This window comes from Pan paniscus, chromosome 11 (assembly GCF_029289425.2).
Source record: "Pan paniscus chromosome 11, NHGRI_mPanPan1-v2.0_pri, whole genome shotgun sequence".
Classification (NCBI taxonomy): domain Eukaryota; kingdom Metazoa; phylum Chordata; class Mammalia; order Primates; family Hominidae; genus Pan; species Pan paniscus.
In genome coordinates, this window is record NC_073260.2 from 28,680,956 (window position 1) to 28,707,879 (window position 26,924).

Here is a 26,924-nt window from a genome sequence, read left to right on the forward strand (position 1 = left end):
GATGAGTGAGAAACCTGGACTCAAGTCTTCTGACTTCAAATTCAGTGTTTGTTTAAACTATTACGGAATCTTTTGGATGGCCTATTATACTGTAAGTATATTTTATGCTCCTACTTTTTGATTTCTAGGACTTAAGCGCAGAATATAATATTAGAGTATGAAGCCCCAATTAGCACAATGCTTTGAAACTTAATTCTAGTTAAATTGAAATTTGTGAATATTGGATTCTAAACTAAAGTATGGGAGACCACATGTGCTCTCCCATATATAAGTATAAGGAGATACGCAGGACAATGATAGAACAGGTCCAGAGTAGTGTTTCCAGTTGGTCTGATTGTTGAGTACCTCTTAAAAAACATTGCATAATTTAAAGAGATTAAGGAACATTTGATTTGTTTGACCATTGGGGGCTTTTTGCAGATTTAAATTAATTTGACTTCCTATCTTTTGATATTGATATTTTAGATATAGAAATGTGGGGCCCAAAACCAGGAGAAAAGAAATGCAAGGAAGGTGCTGTCTTCAAGGCAAAAAGAGATTATTAAAAAATAACAAAGAATGCTATCAAATGTTTAAAATGAAGCTGAATCTGTCCCCCAGAAGCAAAATTGAGCCTGATTTTAAGTAAGTCCTGGGGTCCAATTAACAATCTACAAAAATTAAAGGGTTGAGGAACATTTCAAAGAACACTATGGAGATGCAATTCAATCAAACCCAGATATTTAACAGGGAAAATCATTAGCATTAGGGGGTAAAAAAGAAAGAGTGATCCATTATAGATTAAAAGAGACTTAAGAGACATATCACCCAAATGCAATGTGTGCCTCTGCTTGGATTCTTATTCTCCCAACTTAATCTAAATTCACACGTTACAGACTCTTGACAACTAACACTGACAGGCATTGTAGTGAGGGTGCGTCCAGGTACTCTTCTAATGTTTTCTGGTTACAATAATGGAGACTTAGAGTCCATGTGCATCATCTGGCTAAAATAACTCTTGTAGGGGTTGGGGCTATGCTTGTGTTTCCTAAATTTTTTGAGTGTGGGACTACTGCATGACCATCTATGGATCCCACTGCCCGAGAATCTGAAACAAGCAGGATCTTTGAGAGATTTGGAAAATCTAGCACATTTCAACCTCATATGTGCTAGAAAACTGTTCTAGTAACATTGACTATACCCTTGAACTTTTTGAATCAAAAACGCCTTTTGAATGAAAGCCTTCTGGCTGAAGATGAGCAGAATAAAAAATTGGAGAATAATGTAATTTCGATTATGTTTTGCTGCTTTAATTTATAAAGCCAAGAGTTTTAATTTGGGGACTTTAAATTCTTCTTGGAAATATAGTAATCGGAAAGGTTTTATTTTGTCCTAATTTATAGCAGTTTTTTTTCTTTTGGCTGTTATTATATTATTTGGAATATCATTTGGGCTTATTGTGAAACCTCTGATTATCCACATTGCACAACACAACTAAGCATAGTGTGGGATGGTAAATAAAACAGAGTCAATTCAACGTGACTTTGGAATTAATTTAACTAATGTAATACTCTGCCCTCCATGGGAACTTTCTGGGGGCTCCAGTGTGGCACAGGCAGGTACAGGAGTACTGCTGACATTATAGGTAGCTTCATGAATATGAGACTGCTGATAAACTTCTCCCTGAAGGGGGCAGATATACTATGGCTGACCATGGGTTTCATTAAGTGCAGTGGATTAGGTTAAGAGGACAATAAGGCCAGGGATTAAAGGGAAGCTGCTTTCTCCTGCACTCTCACATGCTCTCTAAACGATAAAATAGAACCTCAACCCCCTTTTTTCAGTATTGAAAGTTAGTTTTCACCCTTCCTCCCAGTCTTCCTCCCTTCTCAAAGGAGATAGCAGATGTCTTCTGGGTTTCTACTCAAATGTTTCCTTATCATAGTACTTTCTCATCCCCATTCCCCTTACCCTTGTTTGTATTGTATCATAACACCACTATCTGAATCATTTGGTAATTACTGATTTATTTGTTTGCTTGTTTGTTTTTTGTCAGTCTCTCCTCTCTAGAATGTAAGCATCACAAGGGCAAGGTTTGCTTTGCTTTTTAACATGAGCTGACTGATACAATCTATATATCTATCTACATATCTGTCTCTATTTCTAGAACCCTGCATGGTATATATATATGGTAGGCACTCAATGAATATTTGCTGAGTGAACGAATAAATAAATGAACGAACATGATGACTTCTCTGGTAAGGTTGGGGGAAGGGACTTGGATATGTTATGTGTATCTCAATCCTATTCTGAGCTATCAGTCTCCCACCTCTCTTGCATCTAAGAAGGATATAGGGTTGATGTGTGTAAGTAAGTTTACCAGGTCAGGGCTTCTTCATCCTACAACTAAGAGTGAAGGGGAAAGAGTGGGGTGGGGAGGAAGAGGATGAGGAAACATAAGTTATGTTAGTCTAATTCTCACATGGAATAGAAATCTTTATTTTTCATTCCAGCCTTATCAGCAATAAAGCTGATATGTTTTTACCCAACTCTATCTGAGCAATTGCATAATACTCAAATTTACCATTTTTCAAATATGAAAGGTAAAAAGGTGATGAGGGAAATTTTGACATGTTTTTCAAGCATTGTAAACAATAAAGTCAGTTGCAATTAAAAATAAATGCCAGATTAACCTCCATGAATAATAATACACCGGCAATAACAAACTTGGACACAAGTCAACAGTAAATCCCATTATTTCAGTGGTAGTCACTAGCTGAAAATGCATTCTAGGTCATCAATTTAAAAAGTTATATGACATGTTTCTTATTAAATAAAATGGGCATAGAATATCCCTATTTTGTGTTTTATTTGCATAAAAGAATATAAAAGTGTTTTTGTTACATAAACAATTAAACCACTTAATAGAAGGAACATTAAATTACTTAGTAAGTTGGAAAGCATTTATAACTGTTTTGATATGGATTTTTAAACAAAAAAATCATCAAACCCCTCTTTCTGTACATAGTCTTATCCATCCTTCTCCAATTCACTGTGAACCCTAAACCACTTGGTTTCCTGTGGGTAAGCAAGTGCATCTGCAACATGGAAAATAGACACCAGGTAATATATTTAACTCTGGGTTTTCTCTCATGGGATCTATTCATGTGTTTGGGGCTTTAATGTCTCTTGAGCAGACTTGCAGGCTAACTGCAAGTGGAGAATCCTATATTCAAAATTGGGCTCAAGAATCCAGCAATTCTAAAATCTTTTATAACATACCCACATTATATTCTCTCTCTCTCCTTATTTCAAAGCACTTTCAGATACGTAATCAGTTTTATTATTGATTGTCATCTTAAGGAGTAAGGTATAGTAAAAAGATAAAGGCATAATTCACTCTGAAATTGCACTGGAGTGTAATAAAAAGCCCAAGGGACAGGGCATCCATGTTAAGTCCTGAAATAAATGAGTGGTTTGGCTGGAGATGAACTACCTCTCTTTTCTTGGTAAGGGAGCAGTGCCAGAGGAATACTTAAGTCTCTTATCAATTTCTATTTCTGAGCAGTTATTTCAAAGGACACAAGGAGCTCCCATGGATTTTATTTTCCCTTCCTCTTTTGTTATTTTCTAGCTTCCTTTGAAAAGGGTTTTTAGGTTACATGATTCAAACCAGCAATGACTGATAGGAATAAATTAAGAAAAAAAATTCACATAGGACCAGGTAAAATGCTTTTTTACCTGTATTTAATTGTAAGCAACCTGGTATTTAAAAATAAGAAAACATTATCTGTACTTTATATGAGATACTAAGATAAGGAGGTACTGTTTTAAATAATACCAGTTTGAGATTAATTCCTACAGTCAACTCTATTACATGAGAACTCACGAATTTCATCCCCCAAATATCAAATTTTAGGTTAGAAGAGCACAAAGTTTGGGGCTTAATCAGAATGCAAGGTACCTTTTCTTTTTCTTTTTCTTTTTTTTTTTTTTACAGAAAACAGAAACTGTTGACAGAAAACTGTTGGGGAAAAAGTAGAATTTTTCACATACAAATTTAATTTCCAGCTGTTTTCCTCTAAACATATTCCACTACAAACATATGTCTCTGTGCAATTAAAATAACTTAATTTTTCTTGATTTGGAGCAATTGCATAATACTCCTGATCTTGTTGAAATCATCACAATAAAAACCAAATTGGCACCTTGACATCCTAACATTTATCCAAAGACTGTAAAGGCCCCCAACCCCCACCAAAAGTCTTTTAGTCAAAGGGTATCTTTCTTTTCCAATCTATGTGGGATTTATACTCTCATGCTGATTTATTTCATTTCATTTTGTTTGTATTTCCAGAGACACCAAATTTAAACATTACTTTTAACTCAATCTTGCTTAAGAAATGCAAATGGTCAGTAAGCATATTATATAATAAAGAAGCCTATCTAACAACACCGTTAAGTGCTGTGACTTAATATTCCCCATACATTGTTTGTTATTTCTTTAAAAATGGCACTTAGAGCTGTTTATAAGGTCAACAAAAATAAACAATTGAAAAGAGCTACACAATTAAAAAGAAGCCATGCAGAAAGAAAAAAAAATACCTTTAGTATCTTGTTCGGGTTCACTTTCTTCTGTTAATAAAAACAAGACAAAACAAACACACACAATAAACACGCAAACAAAACAACACATCATGAAAAGGGAAATCTTTGACCACAGAAACATCAGTTGTGCAACAAGATTAATTAGAAGCTGCTTGTTTCTTATTTCAATAAGAAACAAATGCAATCAAGGAAAACTGCAGACCTTTTGAAAGCAAACTATTAAATGACATAAGATTTCAGAATGATTACTTTTAGCCAGGCAGTATTATACAGAAAATAAACTACAGCATACCTAACAATGTAGCTCTTTCATGAATTTTTATTCTAATGTTGACAGTTACCCTTTCTTTCAAGGCTACAGAGTGCCTACTGTTCTCATACATTGCGTTCCCCCCTTGTAGCTTAGAGTCTCCTCTTACCAGGCCCTGCTGTGAAGTCAGTGGTGTTCAATCTGGGATCTCAGCTATCATTTCTATGGCAATAGACTCATGTTGTGGTAAACAGAGGATTAGGGGGTTTCTGCAGAATAGAACCTACCACCAACAGAGATCTGCAACTCTGCACCAACACAGAAGCTGCTTGGAGAGCAGAAAGGAGCAAATCATTACCTTCTGGGAATCTACTAAGGAAGTAAGGTCCACAGGATATTGTAAAATGTTTAGATTGAATAGAAAGAATTGAGAATTTATAAATGTTTCAAAATCCTAGAAGAGAGACAACAAAACCAAATTAATTGTTCCAAAATGTTTAACATAACCATGTCAGACGTAGTCCCCAAGTGGAACTCTAGTTTTCTTTCCTGAAGTTTTATTTGTTCATGTAAATTTGAACCTTTCTTAGAGTTAGTAATACGTCAACTGCAATATTTATTTGTAAGTAAAAAATGGCCATGCTATTGCTAACAACACTCAATGATGATAATACACTTGCATAGTCTTTCACAGATTATGGATATTTTCATGCACATTTTTTACTTGATCTCGTTTAACTCTCCCCATGTCTCTGTAATTGAACATAATTGATATTATCCAGCCTGAGTTTGTGGACCTGAACATGCAGTGGAAATGTTCCGCCAGCAACCGCATCATGGGTGCCAAGGACCATGTGTCCATCAGATGAACTTAGCCAAGGTTGACAAGGTTATAGGCAGGTTTAATGGCCAATTTAAAACCTATAGTGTCTGTGGGACCATTCTCAGAATGGGTGAGTCAGATGACTCCATTCTCTGACTGGTCAAGACCAACAGCATCTCAAAGAACTTCTGATTGGAGAGAATTGTGAGTGTTGAATATTTGTCATAAATAAATAGTGAAACCCTTCACTTCCTCCCTGCCAAAATTAGCCCATTTTCCGGACAAAGGATCTAAGTCTTGGAGATTTGCTGCAGGTGCAGAGCCAGAAATTCAACCCCCTTTTCAGACATTGAGTCTTCCCAATGAGAAGGTCTCATATTTACACTTAACACCCAATCCCCTTACATTTAAGTGAATTTGTAATTCCTCATTTAGATTCTACTGTCTGAACTTTCCCTACCTCCATCAACTCAGTGGTACATTCTTGGTTTTTGTTTATAAGCATCAAGTTCAAAAACTATTTAAAACTTCTGAATTGAATATATTTATCGTTAAAAGGAGATTTAGAGGTCGTCTGTCAAATGTACCTTCAAATGAAGAAATCTTTTTTTTACAATCTTCGTAACGGTGCCTGGTAAAGCACAGGTATTGGATAAATATTAGTTTGTTTCATATTTAAAACTGGTCATCTGGACATTAGGAAACTGCAGATTCCCTGTCTGTATCACAAACCTCAGTCAGGAGAAATGAAAGAAGGTCCATGACTGGGCCAGATTAGACTTGAAAAATTGCATTTGAATGCCTTCGGGCTGGACACATCTTTCTAGAGCCCCAGAACAATGTGTTTGTTTCTAAGTTTGGAAAAACAAACAAACAAAACAAAACAAAACAAAAACTCTCTCCCTCTCTCTTTTTCTTTTTCCTTTATCAGCCAAGTAACTTAGAGTGGTTGAGATGGCCATGGTGTTTTTATAGGGATATTAAGTGTCTTTATTCTGCAACTGCGGTATCTCCAAAACTTTATTCCACTAAAGTTAAAGAGTATCAGTAAACCTTTTCCATTAGTAAATTTTGAGAATTATATTCACTTGTCATTTTCTTCTCTTAGAGTGTTCTTTGTCAGGGTTCAAGGGCAACTGCAGGTCAATTCTGAGTCTCCTTTCAGTTTCGCTCCATGATCTATACAGGACTATACTTGAACTCTACTTTGAGCGTAGGCTCAATTTTAGATAATGTTAATTTTCCTTTGAAATTTTTCAGTTTGAAGTTATTGTTGCTACTATTGTTCATTTTGCCTTATTTGGGATTGGAAGCAGTGCAAAATTTTGAAAGAATACACCTATTTCATCCACTGTTTACTTACAGTGGATGAACTCAAGACATGAAAGAATGTCTAAGATTTGTCATTTTCCTGGGAGGAAGCTTAGAAGTTCTACCAGAAATTATAGTTTCAGTTATAGACTATCAAAATTTCTTTCTAATGCAAATATATTATACCTCTTTATAGATACAAATTTATATATGTTTATGCATTAACATACACACATTTACATGCATGCACACACAATTGAGGTTACTTTAAATTAGAGAATATTATGCAAGAAAAGTCTATAGGCCTATTTAAGCTCAGGTATAGTTATTCACTGTATTAATTTGTTGGTCATTTCAAGCTCAAACAGTAGTCCTAGTTTTTCCACATATCCTGCTTGCCTAGCCTACTAGGATCACTCTTGACTTCTGAACTTATTGTTTTACCACTTATCAATTTTAAAATATTCTGCTTCATAGTCTTTATTCCCATTTAATTACTAAATTTTTATTTAACTGCTTTATATGTAATGCATTGTTCTTGTCTTCCAAATTGATTTGTAATCTTCTTTAGGGAGGTTAGGGCTAGAATTAAATTGGGATTAGTATCAGACTTTTGTTGCTGCTTTATTTTCCTCTAAAGTCCAGCACAGTCTCTTGTAGAAAGAAGAACACACTTATTGTTAAACAAGTTATTTGCCAGTTGCATTAGTGGGGCATTTTCATCCTATTTTGTTGGAATTGTCCAATAGGGTATTTAGAATAATCAATGACTGCTCTTATTGGACTAATCTGAGATATAATTTATTCACTTCACTTCAACATCCAAGGTAAATAGTAATCCATAATTTTCTTGAAAAGTTTTATTTATGAGAAACTCAGTACCATAGTAGCAATCCATTTTGATCAACTGTGTTATAAAGGAGAGAGAATATCTGTAAATCAAAATCAAACCAAAACCAATCTCTTTATACTTACTATCTATAAGACCCTTTTCCCACTTCTATCCACCTAACAAGAATGAAACTGTACGTAATATGTAGTCTTTTATCCCTCATCCCCCTTCCACTCTTTTCCCCTGAGTCCCCAAAGTCTAATGTGTCATTCTTATGCCTTTGCATCCTCATTATCTTAGCTCCCACTTATGCATGAAAACATACAATGTTTGGTTTTCCATTCCTGAGTTACTTCACTTAGAATAATGATCTCCAATTCCAACCAGGTTGCTGTGAATGCCATTATTTCAATTAATTTCTAATGCGTTATTTCTGCTATATAGGAAAACTGTTAATATATGTGTACATAAGTATGCGTTTTATTTGTAAATAGGATTAATTATCATATTAGTTAAAGTAGCTTTGGAGTTGATACTCTTGTGTTTTCTAGATGGATAAAAATATCACTTTTAAACATCAATACTTTTGACCTCTTTCAAGCAATAATGTAAATTTTTATTTTTATATATTCAGCTGGATAGAATTTATATGATGATATATAATAATTATAGCACAAAGAGTACTACTCAAGTTGGTGTTATGATATTACAATTCAGTCATCTAGCTAGAATATAAGTACATAGCAATAATGAAGATATAATTTTTTGCTACCTAAAAAGACAAAGCCATATTAAAAAACAAGATGAATATCTCAGTGTATAAGAAAGTAGATAAAACACAACAGATAAGTAGTCACTGCTGAGTTCCAATTCTATAAACAGAGAAAGGGGCTTGAAGTTTGATTTCTCTAGAAGTGTACTATATGAGATGGGGGATTGGAGGCTCGCTGCTTGAAACCAAAGCAGTCATAGTATCGTAGTCAGAACATGTGTTATGCTTTTGATGGTTTAGTGACTGGGTCTGGATTGAATGTCAAAACATTACAGAATAGGGTCCTACAATTGCTCCCTGAAATATCTTATATGAATGAAGGAAGTAGAGGGCAACCCCCAAAATTACTGGAAAAGGAATAAATCATTTCAGAGAGATGATGATAAGATTTACAGTGGCAAATCATAATTTCAAAGCACATTAGGAAAACAATTGCTAAGCAAGAATAAATTGACTTTCAACTTAATGAATTCAGTAACTGGGGGATTAATTTACTCTGGAAGAAAACAAAGAAGTTCAAAAGGAGTTTAAGAACCTTAAATAATAGTATATGTATAAAAATAAATTATAAAACAAACAGGCAAAATTGAAATACATATAATAGTAGAAATGCTAGAAATTGATAATAACAAACAGAGACACAAAAGATATGATAAACTCAAGCTTGGACAAGGTCAAGGGAAGAATTAATGAATCAGAAGATGGCACTTAAGCCATCATACAGCCCTGAGGCCAGAGAGAAAGATGGACAGAAATGTGAAAGATTAACTAAAAGATGGGAAGAACAGATTTAGAGCTCTAATATATGCTTACAGGAGTGTGAGCAGTAGAGAAGAGAAGGAAGAGCAGAGAGGTTATATCTGAAGACATAATGGTGGAGATTTTCTAGGCTTGAAGCAATACATGAAACCCCAGATCAGTTAAAGTGGTGGCTTTTAAAACTCGAAATTCATTGAATCACTTATGAAGTTTAAGCAATCAAACAAACAAACAATTAAATGCCGGACACACAATTTAGGTTACTGAATCAAAATTTTTTGCCTGGGTTTTGGGGATGAGTATTTTTCAGAAGTACTTGAAGACTGCCTTTCAAGTGGCAGTGGGATTGCATAGGAGGATTAATACAAAGAATTTGACATTGTTGTAGTTTTTAAAATTTTTTCATTTCTGAGATTTTGGTGCACCCATCACCTGAGCAGGGTAAACTGTACGTAATATATAGTCTTTTATCCCTCATCCCCCTTCCACTCTTTTCCCCTGAGTCCCCAAAGTCTAACGTGTCATTCTTATGCCTTTGAATCTTCATTATCTTAGCTCCCACTTATGCATGAAAACATACAATGTTTGGTTTTCCATTCCTGAGTTACTTCACTTAGAATAATGATCTCCAATTCCAACCAGGTTGCTGTGAATGCCATTATTTCATTCCTTTTTATGGATAAGTAGTATTCCATGGTATGTATATGTGTGTGTGTGTGTGTGTGTGTATGTATGTGTAGTAGTATTCCATGGTGTGTGTGTATATGTATGTATGTGTGTGTATTTATATGTTTCACATTTTCTTTATCCACTGGTTGATTGATGAGCATTTGGGCTGGTTCTATATTTTTGCAATTGCAAATTGTGCTGCTATGAACATGCATGTGCAAGTATCTTTTTTGTATAATCACTTCTTTTCCTCTGGGTACATGCCTAGTAGTGGGATTGCTGGATCAAATGGTAGATCTACTTTTAGTTCTTTAAAGAATTACCACACTGTTTTCCATAGTGGTTGTACTAGTTTACGTTCCCAACAACAATATAAAAGTGTTCCCTTTTCACCACATCCCATGCCAACATCTATTATTTTTTATTATAGCCATTCTTGCAGGAGTAAGGTGATATCACATTGTGGTTTTGATTTGCATTTCCCTGATAATTAGTGACGTTGAGCATTTTTCCATGCTTGTTGGCCATTTGTATATCTTCTTTTGGGATTGTCTGTTCATGTCCTTAGCCCACTTTTTGATGGGATTTTTTTTTTCTTGCTGTTTCAGTTATTTGTAGATTCTGAATATTACTCCTTGGTCAGATCCATTATTTGCAAAATTTTCTCCCACTCTGGGGGTTGTCTGTTAACTCTGCTGATTATTTCTTTTGCTGTGCAGAAGCTTTTTAGTTTAATTAAGTCCCATGGTTTTTTTTTTTTTTTTTTTTTCCCGTGATGGTGTCTCGCTCTGTTGCCCAGGCTGGAGTGCAGTTGCACTATCTAGGATCAGTGCAACCTCCACCTCCCAGGTTCAAGTGATTCCTCTGCCTCAGCCTCCAGAGCAGCTGAGACTACAGGCACGTACCACCACACCCAGCTAATTTTTGTATTTTTAGTAGAGATGGGGTTTCACCATATTGGCCAGGCTGGTCTTCAACTCCTGACCTTAAGTGATCTGCCAGCCTTGGCCTCCCAAAGTGGGGGGATTACAGGCATGAGCCAATGCACCCGGCCAAGTCCCATCTATTTTTCTTTGTTTTTGTTGCATTTGCTTTTAGTTCTTGGTTATGAAGTCTTTGCCTAAGCCAATGTCTAGAAGAGTTTTTCTGATGTTATCTTCTAGAATTTTTATGGTTCCAGGTCTTCAATTTAAGTCCTTGATCTATCTTGAGTTGATTTTTGTAAAAGGTGAGAGGTGAGGATCCAGTTTCATTCTTCTACATGTGGCTTGCCAATTATCCCAGCACCATTTATTGAATAGGGTGCCCTTTCCCCACTTTATACTTTTGTTTGCTTTGTCAAAGATCGGTTAACTATAAGTATTTGGCTTCATTTCTGGGTTCACAATTCAGTTCCACCAATCTCTGTGCCCATTTTTATACCAGTACCATGCTGTTTTGGTGTCTGTGGCGTGGTAGTATAGTTTGAAGTTGGGTAAGGTAATGCCTCCAGATTTGTTCTTTTTGCTTAGTCTTGCTTTGGCCATGTGGGCTCTTTTTAGGTTCCATATGAATTTTAGGATTGCTTTTTCTAGTTCTGTAAAGAGTAATGGTGGTATTTCAATGGGAATTGCATTGAATTATAGATTGCTTTAGGCAGTATGGTCATTTTCACAATATCGATTCTATCTATCTATGAGCACAGGATGTGTTTCCATTTCTTTGTGCCATCTATGATTTCTTTCAGCAGTATTTTGTAGTTTTCCTTGTAGAGGTCTTTCACCTCCTTGGTTAGATATATTCCTAAGTATTTTATTTTATTTTTGTAGCTATTGTAAAAGCGGTTGAGTTCTTGATTTGATTTTCAGCTTGGTCACTGTTGGTGTATAGAACTACTGATTTGTGTACATTAATTTTGTATCCTGAAACTTTGCTGAATTCATCTACCAGTTCTAAGAGTTTTTTGGATGAGTCTTTAGGGTTTTCTAGGTATAAGATTATATCATCAGCAAACAGTGACATTCTGACTTCCTCTTTACTGATTTGGATGCCCTTTATTTCTTTCTCTTGTCTGATTGCTCTGGCTAGGACTTCCAGTACTATGTTGAATAGAAGTGGTGAAAGTGGGCATCCTTGTCTTGTTCCAGTTCTCAGGGGTAACACTTTCAACTTTTCCCCATTCAGTATAACGTTGGCTGTGGGTTTGTCATAGATGGCTTTTATTACCTTAAGGTATGTCTTTTCTATGCTGATGTTGCTGAGGGTTTTAATCATAATGGGATGCTTAATTTTGTCAAATGCTTTTTCTATGTCTACTGAGATGATTGTGATTTTTTGTTTTTGATTCTGTTTATGTGGTATATCACATTTATTGAGTTACATATGTTAAACCATCCCTGCATCCCTGGTATGAAACCCACTTGATCATGGTAGATTATATTTTTGGTATTTTGTTGGATTCAGTTCACTAGTACTTTGTTGAGAATTTTTGCATCTGTGTTCATCAGGTGTATTGGTCTGTAGTTTTCTTTTTTGGTTATGCTCTTTCCTGGTTTAGTATTAGGGTGATACTGGCTTCATAGAATAATTTAGGGAGGATTCCCTTTTTGTCTATCTTTTGGAATAGTGTCAATAGGATTGGTACCAATTCTTCTTTGAATGTCTGATAGAATTCAGCTATGAATCTGTCTGGTCCTGGACTGCTTTTTCTTGGCAGTTTTAAAATTACCATTTCAATCTTGCTGCTTGTTATTGGTCTGCTCAGAGTTTCTACATCTTCCTGGTTTAATCTAGGAGGGTTGTATACTTCCAGGAGTTTATCCATATCCTCTAGGTTTTCTAGTTTATGCCCATAAAGGTGTTCATATTAGCCTTGAATAATCTTTCGTATTTCTGTGGTATCAGTTGTAATACCTTCCATTTCATTTCTAATAAAGGTTATTTGAATTTTCTCTCTTCTTTTCTTGGTTAATCTAGCTAATGGTCTATCGATTTTATTTACCTTTTCAAAGAACCAGCTTTTTGTTTCATTTATCTTTTGTATTTTTTTCCATTTCAATTTCATTTAGTTCTGCTCTCATCTTTTATATTTCTTTTCTTCTTCTGCATTTGTGTTTAGATTGTTCTTGTTTCACCAATTGCATGGAGAATTGGAGGTGTGGCCTTGGATTGTCTATATGTGCTTTTTCAGATAATGCTATGAATTTTCCTCTTAGTACCGTCTTTGCTGTATCCCAGAGGTTTTGATAGGTTGTCTCACTATTTGTTACTATTATCGTTCCGTTCAAATAATTTTTAAATTTCCATCTTGACTTCATTGTTGACCCAACAATCATTCAGGAGCAGGTTATTTAATTTCCATGTATTTTCATGGTTTTGAGGGTTCCTTTTGGAGTTGATTTCCAGTTTTATTTCACTGTGGTCTGAGAGAATATTTGATATAATTTCTATTTTCTTAAATTCACTGAGACTTGTTTTGTGGCCTATCATATGGTCTGTCTTGGAGAATGTTCCATGTGCTGATGATTACAATGTATATTCTGCATTTGTTGGGTAGAATGTTCTGTAAATATCTGTTAGGTCCATTTGTTGTAGGATATAGTTTAATTCCATTGTTTCTTTGTTGACTTTCTGTCTTGATGATCTGTCTAGTGCTATCAGTGTAGTATTAAAGTCCCTCACTGTTAGTGTGTTGCCATCTATCTCATTTTTAAGGTCTAGTAATAATTGTTTTATAAATTTGGGAGCTCCAGTGTTAAGGTGTACATATATTTAGGATTGTGATATTTTCCTATTGAACTAGTGTTTTTATCATTATATAATCTCCCTCTTTGTCTTTCTTAACTGCTATTGCTCTATAGTTTGTTTTGTCTGATATAAGAATAGCGACTCCTGCTCGCTATTGGTGTCTGTTTGTATGGAATATGTTTTTCTACCCCTTTACCTTAAGTTTATGTTAGTCCTTATGTGTTAGGTGAGTCTCCTGAAGACAGTAGAAACTTGGTTGGTGAAATTCTTATCCATTCTGCTATTCTGTATCTTTTAAGTGGAGCACTTAGGCCATTTACATTCAACGTTAGTATTGAGATGAGAGGTACTATTCTATTCATTGTGGTATTTGTTGCCTGAATACCTTGTTGTTGTTGTTGTTTTCATTGTGTCACTGTTATATAGGTCCTGTGAGATGTAAGCTTTAAAGAGGTTCTATTTTGGTGTATTTCCAGAATCTGTTTCAAGATTTAGAGTTCATTTGAGATTGTAGTGCTGGCTTTGTGGTGGCTAATTCAGCATTTGTCTGGAAAGACTGTATCTTTCCTTCATTTATGAAGCTTAGTTTCACTGCATACAAAATTCTTGGCTGATAATTGCTTTGTTTTAGGAGGCTAAAAATAGGACCCCAATTTCTTCTAGCTTGTAGGGTTTCTGCTGAGAAATCTGCTGTTACTCTGATAGATTTTCCTTTATAAGATGCCTGATGCTTTTGCCTCACAGCTCTTAAGATTCTTTTCTTTGTCTTGACTCTAGATAACCTGATAACTATGTGTCTAGGCAATGATTTTTTTGCAATGAATTTCCCAGGTGTTCTTTGAGCTCCTTGTATTTGGATGTCTAGATCTCTAGCAAGGCCAGGGAAGTTTTCCTTGATTATTTCCTCAAATATGTTTTCCAGACTTTTAGATTTATCTTCTTTATCTTCTTCCTTCCAACTATTCTTAGGTTTTGACTTTTAACATAGTCCTAAACTTCTTGGAGGCTTTGTCCATTTTTAAAAATTATTTTTTCTTTGTCTTTGATGGATTTGGTTAATTCAAGCCTTGTCTTCAAGCTCTGAAGTTCTTTCTTCTGCTTGTGTGATTCTGTTACTGAGACTTTCTGGTGCATTTTGCATTGACACTATTGTAGTTTTAAAACCTGTCCACAAATTCTCCCTTGGAAAAGTAGAGTATAGTTCCTCTGCTCTCCTTGGAAGTGGGCTGGACTTAGACTCACTTCTAACAAATAGGATGTGGCAGAAGTGACTGTGTGTGGCTTTTGAAGCTAGACCATGAAAAACATTACTAACTCCTCCTTGTTCTCTATTAGATCATCTACTCTTAGGGAAGGAAGGCACCATAGTGTGGGGACACTCAAGCAGCCTGAGGAGAGACCCACATGGGGACAAAGGGAGGCTTTGCACTGGCCAGCATCAATTTATACCAACTTATGAGTCAACCACATTTGAATTAGATCCTCCAGCCCATTCAGGCTTTCAGATGACTGCAGAAGTGGCCAACATCTTTACTGCAAACATAATCCAGACATTGGCCTGGGAAAGTCACTCTGTACTTCCTGAGTTATAGAAACTATGAAGTGATAATCGTTTACTGTTTTAAAACATTGAGTTTCTGTGTAATTCGTTACAGAGAAACAGATAACTAATACAGATCCTATGACAAATTACAGTAAAAGTACTGGTAATCAAAGGTAAAAAGACCAGATAGAAGAACTCTGTTACCTACCAAAGAATTATAGTTACAATGACAGAACACTCCTCATCAATTGATATAAGAAGACATAGGACAACACTGAGGAAAAATATCTGTCAACTTAGATTTCAATGTTCACCTGAATGATCAGGGTAAAATAGTGGCATTTTCAAACATACAAAGACAAAGACAAAGATATCTGCTCACAGATCTAATTGAATGAACTAATAAATAATATGTTTCAGAAATAAGAAATTGGAAACAGAAGGAAAAAGGCACATGAAAATTGAATGATGAACACAGCAATTGGTGGCATATATTGATAGAACTATTTATGGACCATAAAATAATTCAGTGTTTTAAGATAAATAAAATTTTGGATAATGCCAAGGAAAGTGACAGAGGATGAGGGAAGGTGCTGTTAGATAAGATTTTAAAGAATGATAAGATGCTTGCTTTAGTTAAAGAGACTGGAGAATATCCTATATGATCTTAAACTGTTAGAATTATAGCATCATATATGTATATTAAAATGTAAAAGTAATCACTGAAATATAACATTGTGATCCACAATTTCAAAATCAGCAAAGTGGTTGTGGGGTGGGGTAAAGTGGAGAATTAAAAAAATATATAATGATCTACCAGAAAACAGAAAAGGAATTAAAAAAAGAAGCAGAGAAAAGAAACAGCATAATACATGATAGAAATCGTCTAAAGAATAATAGAAATAAATTTTCAGAATAAATACAAAGACCTACACTTATCTACTAAAAATAAAGTCTTTTGGATTGAATTACAAAAGTATTTATCTATATTCTGCTTACAAGATTGTGGGGAGGTTGGAAGAAAGGGATAGAAGAATACCAAACAAAGAGCACAGGAAAACACAAAACAAAGGAAAAATGTGGTAATGATATTAATATCAAACAATACAGAATTATGCTAAAAGGTATTATAAAAAAGGGATGAAGAGGAACATCATCCAAAGGTTAAAAATGCAATCTGCAGAGGAGGAATTACAACAATAATTAATGTGTATGCACTTAACAATATAATTTCAAAACATATAAAGCCTAAACTTATAGAATTAAGAGAAGATATAAGAAAAGCTGCTAAGGCAAAACTAAAATTCTCCAAATTAAACCCTATTGAGAGTTTATCGTGAATGTCCCCTGTGAAGGAGAAGGCCAATTTTAAATTATGAGGGCAGCATTCAAAAGGAAGGTCATTTTTTTCAAATATCAAGAAAGGACAAACATAACAGTTGCCTATGATTCCAAATGCAGTTTGGTATTCTGGTACAATATTAATTTATTGAAATAGAATATTAAAATATAATGTTTATAAATGCTACAGAGTATTTCTCAAAATGGAAAATTATAAATGCTTCTCAGTTTAAGTTATCCTTGCCTCTAAATTTACTTCTCAAATATTAATTTTCTGAGCTTTCTATTACTTTGTGAGAATTTATTTAGTGACAGCATTAATGTTTAAGATGATTTGTGAAAATTTTTGAAAATAAGAAGTGTGTATCAAAAAGAGATGTAAAAATTATTCCAATTATATAAACCACTCTGTTTTTTGCCTTTTAAAAAAGTAGACTGTTTTCTGAAGATCATTTTATTAGATTAGTGCAAAAAAAGTAATTGCAGTTTTTGCCATTATTTCTTTTGCACCAAGCTAATATTTTCTTTTTTCTTTTTTTTCCCCCAACTTCTATTTTAAGTTCAGGGGTACAAGTGGAGGATGTGCAGGTTTGTTACATAGGTAAACGTGTGCCACGGTGGTTTGCTGCACAGATCAGCCCATCACTTAGTTAATAAGCCTAGCATCCATTAGCTACGCTTCCTGAAGCTCTCCTTCCTCCCACTCCCAGCCTCCAACAGGCCCCAGTGTGTATTGTTCCCCCCAGGTGTCCATGTGTTCTCATCGTTCAGCTCCCACTTATAAGTGACAACATGTGGTGTTTGGTTTTGTGTTCCTGTGTTAGTTTGCTGAGGATAATGGCTTCCAGCTCCATCTATGTCCCTTCAAAGGGCATGATCTCTTTCCTTTTTATGGCTGCATAGTATTCCATGGCATATATGTACCACATTTTCTTTATCCAGTCTATCATTGATGGGCTTTTAGGTTGGTTCCAAGTCTTTGCTATTGTGAATAGTGCTGCAATTTAATGAAATGGCACTATGAAAATAAAATAATATTTGTTCCTAGATTATTTTATTTTCATAGTGCCATTTCATTAAATTGTTTATCATTTTCCTTATAGTCAATATCTTGAGAAAATCTCTGACCATTTGGTAAATAAGAACACCATTGCAGGGCTTTTTCAAAGGACAAACTCAGAGGTTGGGAAGTCAAAATCTTAGTAGTAGGATACTTTCCTTACACTCGTGTACAATACCCTAACAGCAATCCAGGTGGTAGAATTGGATCCTCACTTCACTCTCACTAGCTGTTTTTTCTGAGTTGCTGTTCAACTTCTCTGAACTTCAGGTTTTCAATCCAGAAAACGTAGTTATTAACTTTCAACTCATAGAATTGTGGAGAAGATTAAATGACATGATTTATATAAAGCAATTAATTAATTAATATAGCAGCTAACTCATAACTGGGAAGTACTAGAGGTAAATTTTGAAGCCAGGTCTTCTAGTTCTTTTTCTTTCTCCAGAGCTTTTTTGATCTCTAGGATATCTTTCTGAGTCATGAAAGCTGTTCCTTTAACGGACTTCAAAGGGAGAAGGCTTTATTTTATTTTGTAACGTCAATCTGCTTTAGCTGGCTGTATCCTAGATATTGATCATGTTAAGTACCCTTTTCCGGTGTTAAAAAGCATATCCTTAACTCCTTTCATAAACGGAATTATTTGAGACAGAGAAATCACTCTGTAGAGAGAGAAATTCTTTCGACCCTGTTATTAAAACATAGATGCTCATCTATACAGATTATTTGAATCTGCTCTTAAATAGACTATTTGTCTCATCTAGCATCATATTTTAAGAATAACTGAGTTGGAGATGCCTGTTAGAAGGCAAGGACTACAAAGAACAAAATGGGTTAAATTGTTTTTATTTTTGACTTAAAAAATACGTGGCCCAGGGTGGTAGAAAAAGTAATCCTATTGAGGCTCTGTGATACTTTGTTTCTGAACAGATACTTCTTTTCTCAAACCCTTATTATTAAAAGAAAACCTAGCAATAATGACGAACCTAAATAAATACCTGGTTTCTCTTTCCTGACTCTTGGTAGCTAAAGCAAAGAAACCCGATCCTGGTGTACTGCCACTGTTTACGTTTCTGTCTGCTTTGAAGCAGGGCAATGCCTGAAGAGGTTTACCCACTGTGGCTCCAACTCTGAAGGAGTCAGAAGGCAAGCTCCTTTAGAAAACATACACATCATCCTCAAATACAGTGACTCTCTTCTCCAGGACGAAATAGTTCTGCCTGCCTCAATGATATAGGATTCCCTCCCATGGCTTGGGTTGGGAACATTTCTGTGGCCTTTGAGATGGTAACGTTTTTCTCACTTGTAAATATGGATGGTGAATAGTGGGTAGGAGCAAGAAATGTTTACCATGTAAATCAGACAAGAGCTACACAAAGTTTACTTGTTTTTGTTTCAGTCTTAGGTGTATATAGAGCAACCGCACTTTTGTTAAACTGGTTCTGAAAATATATTAGAAGTTTAATCATCAGCTAATAAAATATGTGACTTCATTCCTGATTCACTTTTTTCTTCTTAAAGAAAGTTCATTTTCTGTTTTTGATGGGAGGAGATGCTAAACTGCTTAATTACCAGGACAAAGAAGTATTTCTTAGTTTACCTTTTTAAAACATTTTTCTTTTGAAATAATTTTAGATTTACATAAGAGTTGCAAAGATAGTATAGAAGGTTTCCATGTACTGTTCACCCAACTTCCCCTAATGTTAGCATCCTGTATAACCATGGTACGTTTATCAAAATCTTAGTTTACTTTTAAATAACTTTTTTGATCTAAGCTCTGGAAGATGCCTGCACTCTGACATGCGTTAAATGAGCTGAGGTCTGTTAAGAATAAGATTTTTGTTTTAGCCAACCGGAAATTTTAGTTGGAAAAATAAATAGAAGCCATAAACTTAATCTTAAATCATACCACAGTATCCCAGTTGCCTAAAGTGGCTTGGGTTGGGAACATTTCTGTAACCTTTTAGATGGAATTCTGGATGCCAGATAAGGCCATATGCCTCCAAACCATAGGTTCCCACATTGTCAGGATGTTAGGTATCTACCCATTTAAAATTATGTCTAAGAGAGGGCTAGGCATGGTGGCTCACACCTGTAATCCTAGCACTTTGGAAGACTGAGGCAGGTGGATCACTTGAGGCCAGGAGCTTGAGAGCAGACTGGCCAACATGGTGAAGCCCCATCTCCACTAAAAATACAAGAATTAGCTGGGCATGGTGGCACATGCCTGTAATCCTAGCTACTCAGGAGGCTGAAGCATAAGAATCGCTTGAACCTGGGAGGCGGAGGTTGCAGTGAGCAGAGATTGTACCACTGCACTTCAGCCTGAATGACAGAGAGAGACTCTGTCTCAAAAAAAAAAAAAAAAAGAAAAAAAGGTCCAAGAGAAGATACCAAGAAGATGATCTCCATGTTAGTCTGTGAGTCAAATCATGGTTTATTCTTTTTTTATAGCACCACTAATAGATACTGTCCCAAACTCTCTAATCCTTCTTTTACTCCCTGGTTATGAGTCAGTGTCAGGCTGTGCTTGCATGGTAAATCTGAATTTTTTCCTCTATTTTCTTTTTCCTCCCTCAATGTGATATGATCCTCACCAAGAGCTCCTCACTCTTCATCAATCAAAGCCTTGTTGGCCCTCACCTCTCTGAAGATTTCCCTGACCTTTCACTATCTCCTCTGTCCTGTGTATATAACCCTACACAAACTTCTATCATTGTAAATATATTGCATTTTACTTGTTTGCATATCCATCTTCCTCACTGAATTTGAACACTTTTCAAGAAATGAACCACATCTCTCTTTTGTCTGTATCCTTAAGAATTACCTCATTGCATAGAACATAGTAGGCATTCCACAAATGGATGAATTTGAAGCTATCCTAACATTGATATCTTACTATTTGCAGATAAGCTTTCTCCTTGAATTGTTTAGATTCATCTGGAATAAAGTCCCTCTAAGTAGAAAACCTGAAGTCAGTGTTTTTCAAAGTGTGGTTCATGGGTCACTGCATTAAGGATCCTTTGGGGTGTTGTTAAAAAGCACTAACATAAACCTATCAAATATGAATAACTGGGGAATGCATCCTGAAGCTGTGTCATTTAGTAAGATCTCCAGATGCTTCTGATGTGCACTGGCATTTGAGAACCACTTGGAGGAGAAGTTCCATGAATCCGTCAACTTAGGTATTTCGTTCTCTTTCCATAGAGGTCTTAAGGAGGGTATATTGATATGGCCATAAATTAAATGAATAACAATATATTAGGATCAGGGAGAAAACCTCTGGATGGTTTGGTGTAACAGATACTATGACTAAGCTTCAAACTGGATTCTAAGATACATGCCAGGCAGAGCAAAAAATAAAGTAAAAGAAAATAAAGTACACAGTACTTACTATAGGAATGGATAAAATGTCAGTTTCTCAGCAGAGACCCCTTCTCCCCAACCCAGGCACTGATTTTTTTTTTTTTTCAGAATAAACATGAGTTAAAGGTTTTATTTAACTCATTCACAAGGAAACCAGTGAAGTGTTGCAACCAGGTGAAAAGAGATTCCCAAGGACAGACCCATTTATAGATCAGGAATATTAAAATGACTATGCAAACAGAGCCAGATTGGGTTTTTTGGTTGTTTTTCCACTGGACAGAATTCATTTGCAAGTCTATGGAGGAGAACGATTTAGCATTGCTGCCAGTTATCTACAATTTATAAAGCTTTAAAACAGCTCCCACAGAATTGGAATCAGACAACACAAGTGTGCTCTAGAATGACAACACACACTTTTCCATTTAAGCACAAATTGTTCCTTATAGTCTCCCCACTTTTGATTAAAAAGAATCTCAAAGATTCTTGATGACAAAGTGAGTATGGCCTTATTAGATTTAGCCTGGTTCTTTACACAGGTGCATCAACAATGTTAACCATATGGGCATCAAGAACGTTAACCATATGGGCCTTCTTTAAGTTTGTTCCACTGAAGGTCTCTATAAGAAATCTCAGCTTGGTCTTCTGCAAGCTTCTATTAATTTGCTGTGCTGAGGCTAAGGATGTAAGTCCAAGGAAATTTCTCCATAAGATTTCATCTGCAGTATCTATTCATTTTGGCCTAATTCCTTTCTCCTTCAAATTTTCAAAACATCTCAAGGATCTTGGCCTGCCATGAAAGTGACCTCCCTTACCACCTGCAAGGCTGGACCTTGTATAAATCCAGGTCAGTTTTCCTCAGAGACCTTTGCCAGCATTGGCTCCATCAAATCAACCTTAGTTCACTAAAAGGGACAGATCATGTGCAGGCTATGGCTTCCCCAGGCTGGCAGGAAGCTCCTCTGCAGCCATTGTTCACAGAGCTTCAGCCAGGCACTAATTTTTTTTTTTTATTATTATACTTTAAGTTCTAGGGTACCTGTGCACAACGTGCAGGTTTTTACATATGTATACATGTGCCATGTTGGTGTGCTGCACCCATTAACTCGTCATTTACATTAGGTATATCTCCTAATGCTATCTATCCCTCCCCTCTCCCCCGACCCCACAACAGGCTCCGGTGTGTGATATCCCCCTTCCTGTGTCCAAGTATTCTCATTGTTCAATTCCCACCTATGAGTGAGAACATGCGGTGTTTGGTTTTTTGTCCTTGCAATAGTTTGCTGAGAATGATGGTTTCCAGCTTCATCTATGTCCCTACAAAGGACATGAACTCATCATTTTTTATGGCACTAAATTTTTAAAGTGATTTCTCACTTGGGATTTACTTGGGAGCAGTGAGTGCTAGAATGGATCAGTATTTTCAACAAGATTTTTGGCAAATATCTATTTCTATAGTGAATAAAATATGATATAAGCTCAGGATACACACGAAGGCCACCTTCACTTTTATGTTGTTGTACTATTTTTTTTTAACAGGTTGACTCCAAATAGCCTCTCTCCTGTTAGCCATTAAAGGCACCTCTTTACACAGCTTCTTAGATAAGCTTCCCTTTATCACTTGTCACGGTGAAGCCACACCAAAGTTATAATCTCTAACAAGTAACAATAATGCAGGTACAAAGCATTGCTGATTGAAAGTAGATTTATGTTCTTTGGAGACCAGATGAGCAGTTGTTAATGTTGACATTCTATTTATGAAATTCAAGAAGCTTGACTAGTGGTATTCTCTGGATAGATGTCATCCAGCTTTATAACAATGTAAACAACAGACAACAATACCAACAACATCAAATACTTATCAAAGAGCTACTGCATAGACACTGTGAATATGCTGTCTGAGTCCATTTTAAGAACTCTGTGTTCTAGATAATATTACCCCCCATTTCACAAATGAGGAAATAGACTTGCAGAGGTTAAGTAAATTGTCCTACCTCACATAACTGGTAAGCAGCAGTCAGGATTAACACCCAGGTCTGTCTGATACTAAAGCATGTGAACTCTGCAGAGTATTATCTACACAACATAAATATTAAAAAGAGGAAAGAATCGGAATAGGTAGTGGAACATGTCCTGGACTAGGAATAAGACCCTCAAGTTCCTTTGCCAACCTGGGCAAAGTCACAATTTGTTTGTTCTCAAGTGTCTTTATCTATAAAATAAAAGATGTTTCCGGTCTCAAATTTATTTTTTTAAAATATTTTTAAATAAGTATTTTTTTGTAGAGAGGGGGTCTCACTATGTTTCCCAGGCTGGCCTCGAACTCTTGGCCTCAAGCAATACTCCTGCCTCAGCCTCCCAAAGGGCTGGGATTACAGGCGTGAGCCACTGCCCCTAGTCTCAAATTTCTTTATCTACAAACTAAGGAATTGAACTATATGACTTTGGGGTCTCCTTGCAGATTTAAAGTTGGTTATTATTCTTTTGCTAGAACCAAAATTAATACAAATAAACTATTAAAAATAAAAATTTAGTTTTTGCCATTGGACTTTATTGCTTGTACCTCAGAGATAAAGATGACACATGGAAAAGGGAGCTATAATTGTCTGCACAAGTGCGTAAATCACTGCTTCTGTTGCACAGAAGTTATATTAGCCCTAGAACTAACATTGATAATTTCTATTTGAGTGTTTACTCTGTGTCAGTCACTCTTGTAAGAGCTATAAATATATTATCTACTTCTACATTCTTCAATTTATGATGTAGATAGTATTATTAACCTAATTTTACAAGTAGGGAAACTGAAGCACAAAGAGATAAGTAACCTACTGGAAGTTATACATGTGATAGGTGGTAGAACCAGGATTTGGACTCAAGAAGTTTACCTGAGACTCTAGAGCCCATGCAGTTTTCTTGAGATCCTACCACCCATATTAAGTCCTCTCCAAAAATAATGCCTTGTATAGTTTGTTGTTCATGGAAATAAATATAGCAATTACAATCTCAGAGTCATGTATTTGGTATCTGAAGAAAATAACTGAATGTAAAATTACTTGAACTCCTTATTGCCATAGAATTCTAATAGCTTTCCATGATATCTTTGCATGAATCAAAATAGTCACATTTTGAAATTAAGCCCAGTGGAGGCATGGCCTTCTCTGTCTCATGTTGCACCTGGAACGTTGCTCAGTGTGTCTTTGTTGGATGAACTAATGCATTAAAGAGAAAGAAATTTTCCTTTACTGTGTATGTATACTTGAACTTATGCATCTCATTTTAATATCTGAAAAATGATATTAAAAACTCACTCCAATTAGAGTATACATATTTCAGGTCACGATAACTTTTCATTTCAAATAATATAACGTCAACATTATACTAAACAATTTAATTATTTTAAAGTACATTTTCTTTAACACTGCAATTTAAGAGGGCCTAACTATGTGTTGACTTGAAGCATTATGTATTATCTATTCAGTGCTATCATTATTATACAAGTGACTTTTTCTTAGAGAAATGCAGTGACAACTGTTCAACTAAAGGACCACTTTACCATTCTTCTCTGAAAGCCTTATAGAACTTTTTAGATGAAACCATACCATAATATACCATAATATCCCCTAAAGTCAAAATCAATGGGTCAAGCTCCTCTTTTAGAACATGCATCCTATTAAATCATGCAGATTTAATTTTCCCAATGATAGCCTCCAGGGATATCAGAGGTTTGTGATTTTTTTCTTTGTTTGGTTTTCAAATGCACAATGTACTCATGACAGCAAATCAAACCTGTTAGTGGCATCAAACAATTAGGACTGATGCCGGGAACAGGACCACTGCAAATTTTATTAAAACTGCAATCACTGAGAGCACAGCACACGGTGGGGTTTTAAATACCTCTCTCTGTGGCATTTGTGATATTAAGAGCTGCAGCATAAACAAAGGAAAAAGCAAATCAAATGTGGTATAAACATTACATGATTGCTTCCACTTTTGTAGATGCAACAAGTAAATTTGATCTCTAGGAAAGAAGGCAGCCAGAAGTCTAAAATTTTGAAGACAATGCTGATCTTTTATAGTTATGTCTATTGACATCTGCTTCTGTGACATGATAGATTAGATAGATAGATAGATAGATAGATAGATAGATAGATAGATAGATAGATAGGAATTATTTATTTTCATCTTTTGGAATTCTACTTGTCTTACCTATTTCATATGTCTGCAAAAATCTCTTCAGATAAAAAGTTTCTGAATAGATTTTTTGGCCTTAAGGGTAGATAGTGCAGCCTTTCAGATTGCAAAGAAACTGGGCTGGCAGCATGCAGGTGTCCTGACAAGTGATGGAGACTCATGCACTGAAGCCACTTAAATTCTCCATATAACTTGCCTTCCCTTGCTACTCCCCAAAATGCCTCTCCACGTTTTGACAAGAGGCTGCTTTTCAAAGCCCTGAGGAAATAAGGAGTTGTTTAAACATGAAGGAGCCCTACAATAACCCTGTACCCAGAAGGACTCTCTTCTTTTTGTTCTGCTCCTAGACCCTCCCTGGCTCTTATTTGCAGTTTTGTATTGGTGCCAAGACACCTCTTCCCACCAGCAATTGCTGACTGACAGCCCTCTCTTGATTCCAGCTTCTGCCCAATATTTTCCTTAATGGCTTAAAGCTTCAAGGGTAAACAAGATAATAATAGAAAATGCAATTAACAAGAGCTTGATACACTCCAGCATCCATCTATTTTAATTTGGGTCTCAAGTACTCTACATTCAGCCAGTTTCTATATACAAAGCAGTATTCATCTGAATGTGATATTCACAGAATGTAGTAAGAGCCACATTCAGCCTCAAATAAATAAGTGCATTTTTAAAAATCTTAGTTAAGGCAGAGAATGTGAGGGGAAAAAAGAAAATTAGATATTTGTCAATTTTAAATGAGTCTTTTGCAATGTTTGAAAAATCTTATAACAAAGACACCCCCCAGCTATAAAAAACAGTAATTATGTTATCACCTTAAAAGATTTGATTTGTATGGTCTGGTATTTTATTTTTATTTTACTTTATTTTACTTCAGTGTAGAGATGAGGTTTTTGCCATGTCACCCAGGCTTGTCTCGAACTCCTGGATTCAAGAGGTTCACCTACCTTGGCCTTCCAATGTATTGGGATTACAGGCATGAGCCCCTGCACTGGTCAGAGGAGTTAATTCTCTCTCTCTCTCTCTCTCTCTTTATTTGTTTCTCTCTCTCTCTCTCTCTATTTTTTTGAGACAGGGTCTCAATCTGTTGCCCAGACTGGAGTTCAGTGGCTCCATCTCAGCTCACTGCAACCTCTGCCTCCCAGGCTCAAGCAGTTCTCCTGCCTCAGCCTCCTGAGTAGCTGGGATTACAGGTGTGCACCACCATGCCCGGCTAATTTTTGTATTTTTAGTAGAGACGTGGCTTCACCATGTTGCCCAGGCTGGTCTCTAACTCCTGACCTCAAGTGATCCGCCTGCCTCGACCTCCCAAAGTGCCGAGATGACAGGTGTGAGCCACTGTGGTTGGCCCTCCGGTCTAGCGTTTTAAAGGGGGCATATGCCACTGGTCAAAACAGGGAAATAAAATCAGAATTTCAAAAGTTGTCCCAAGCAATCATGATAGCAAACCCTCATTGAAAATTCCAGCCCTGCCATTCAAATCAGCATGTTCCACTGCCATATCCCTCTGCCCCTGAGTATCTGTCTTCCTGTCCTTTAGAGGTACTCAGGAGAAAATGGTTTCAGATATATAAGAAAAACAACATAGATCACTCTTTGGCTACACACCATACCTAAAGTAGAATGTGAAGTGGATTAGAAAAGCAGACAAAACTGTCTCTTAAAAGATAATTTCCTCTATATGGCCCTGAAAAGTCACT

At 35.9% G+C, this 26,924-nt stretch overlaps 1 protein-coding gene across 1 annotated transcript in view; it reads right to left on the reverse strand.

The window, feature by feature from the left end:
- Positions 1 to 26,924, reverse strand: part of MUSK (muscle associated receptor tyrosine kinase) — a 137,969-nt gene that overhangs the window by 71,924 nt on the left and 39,121 nt on the right. The window lies entirely within an intron of this gene.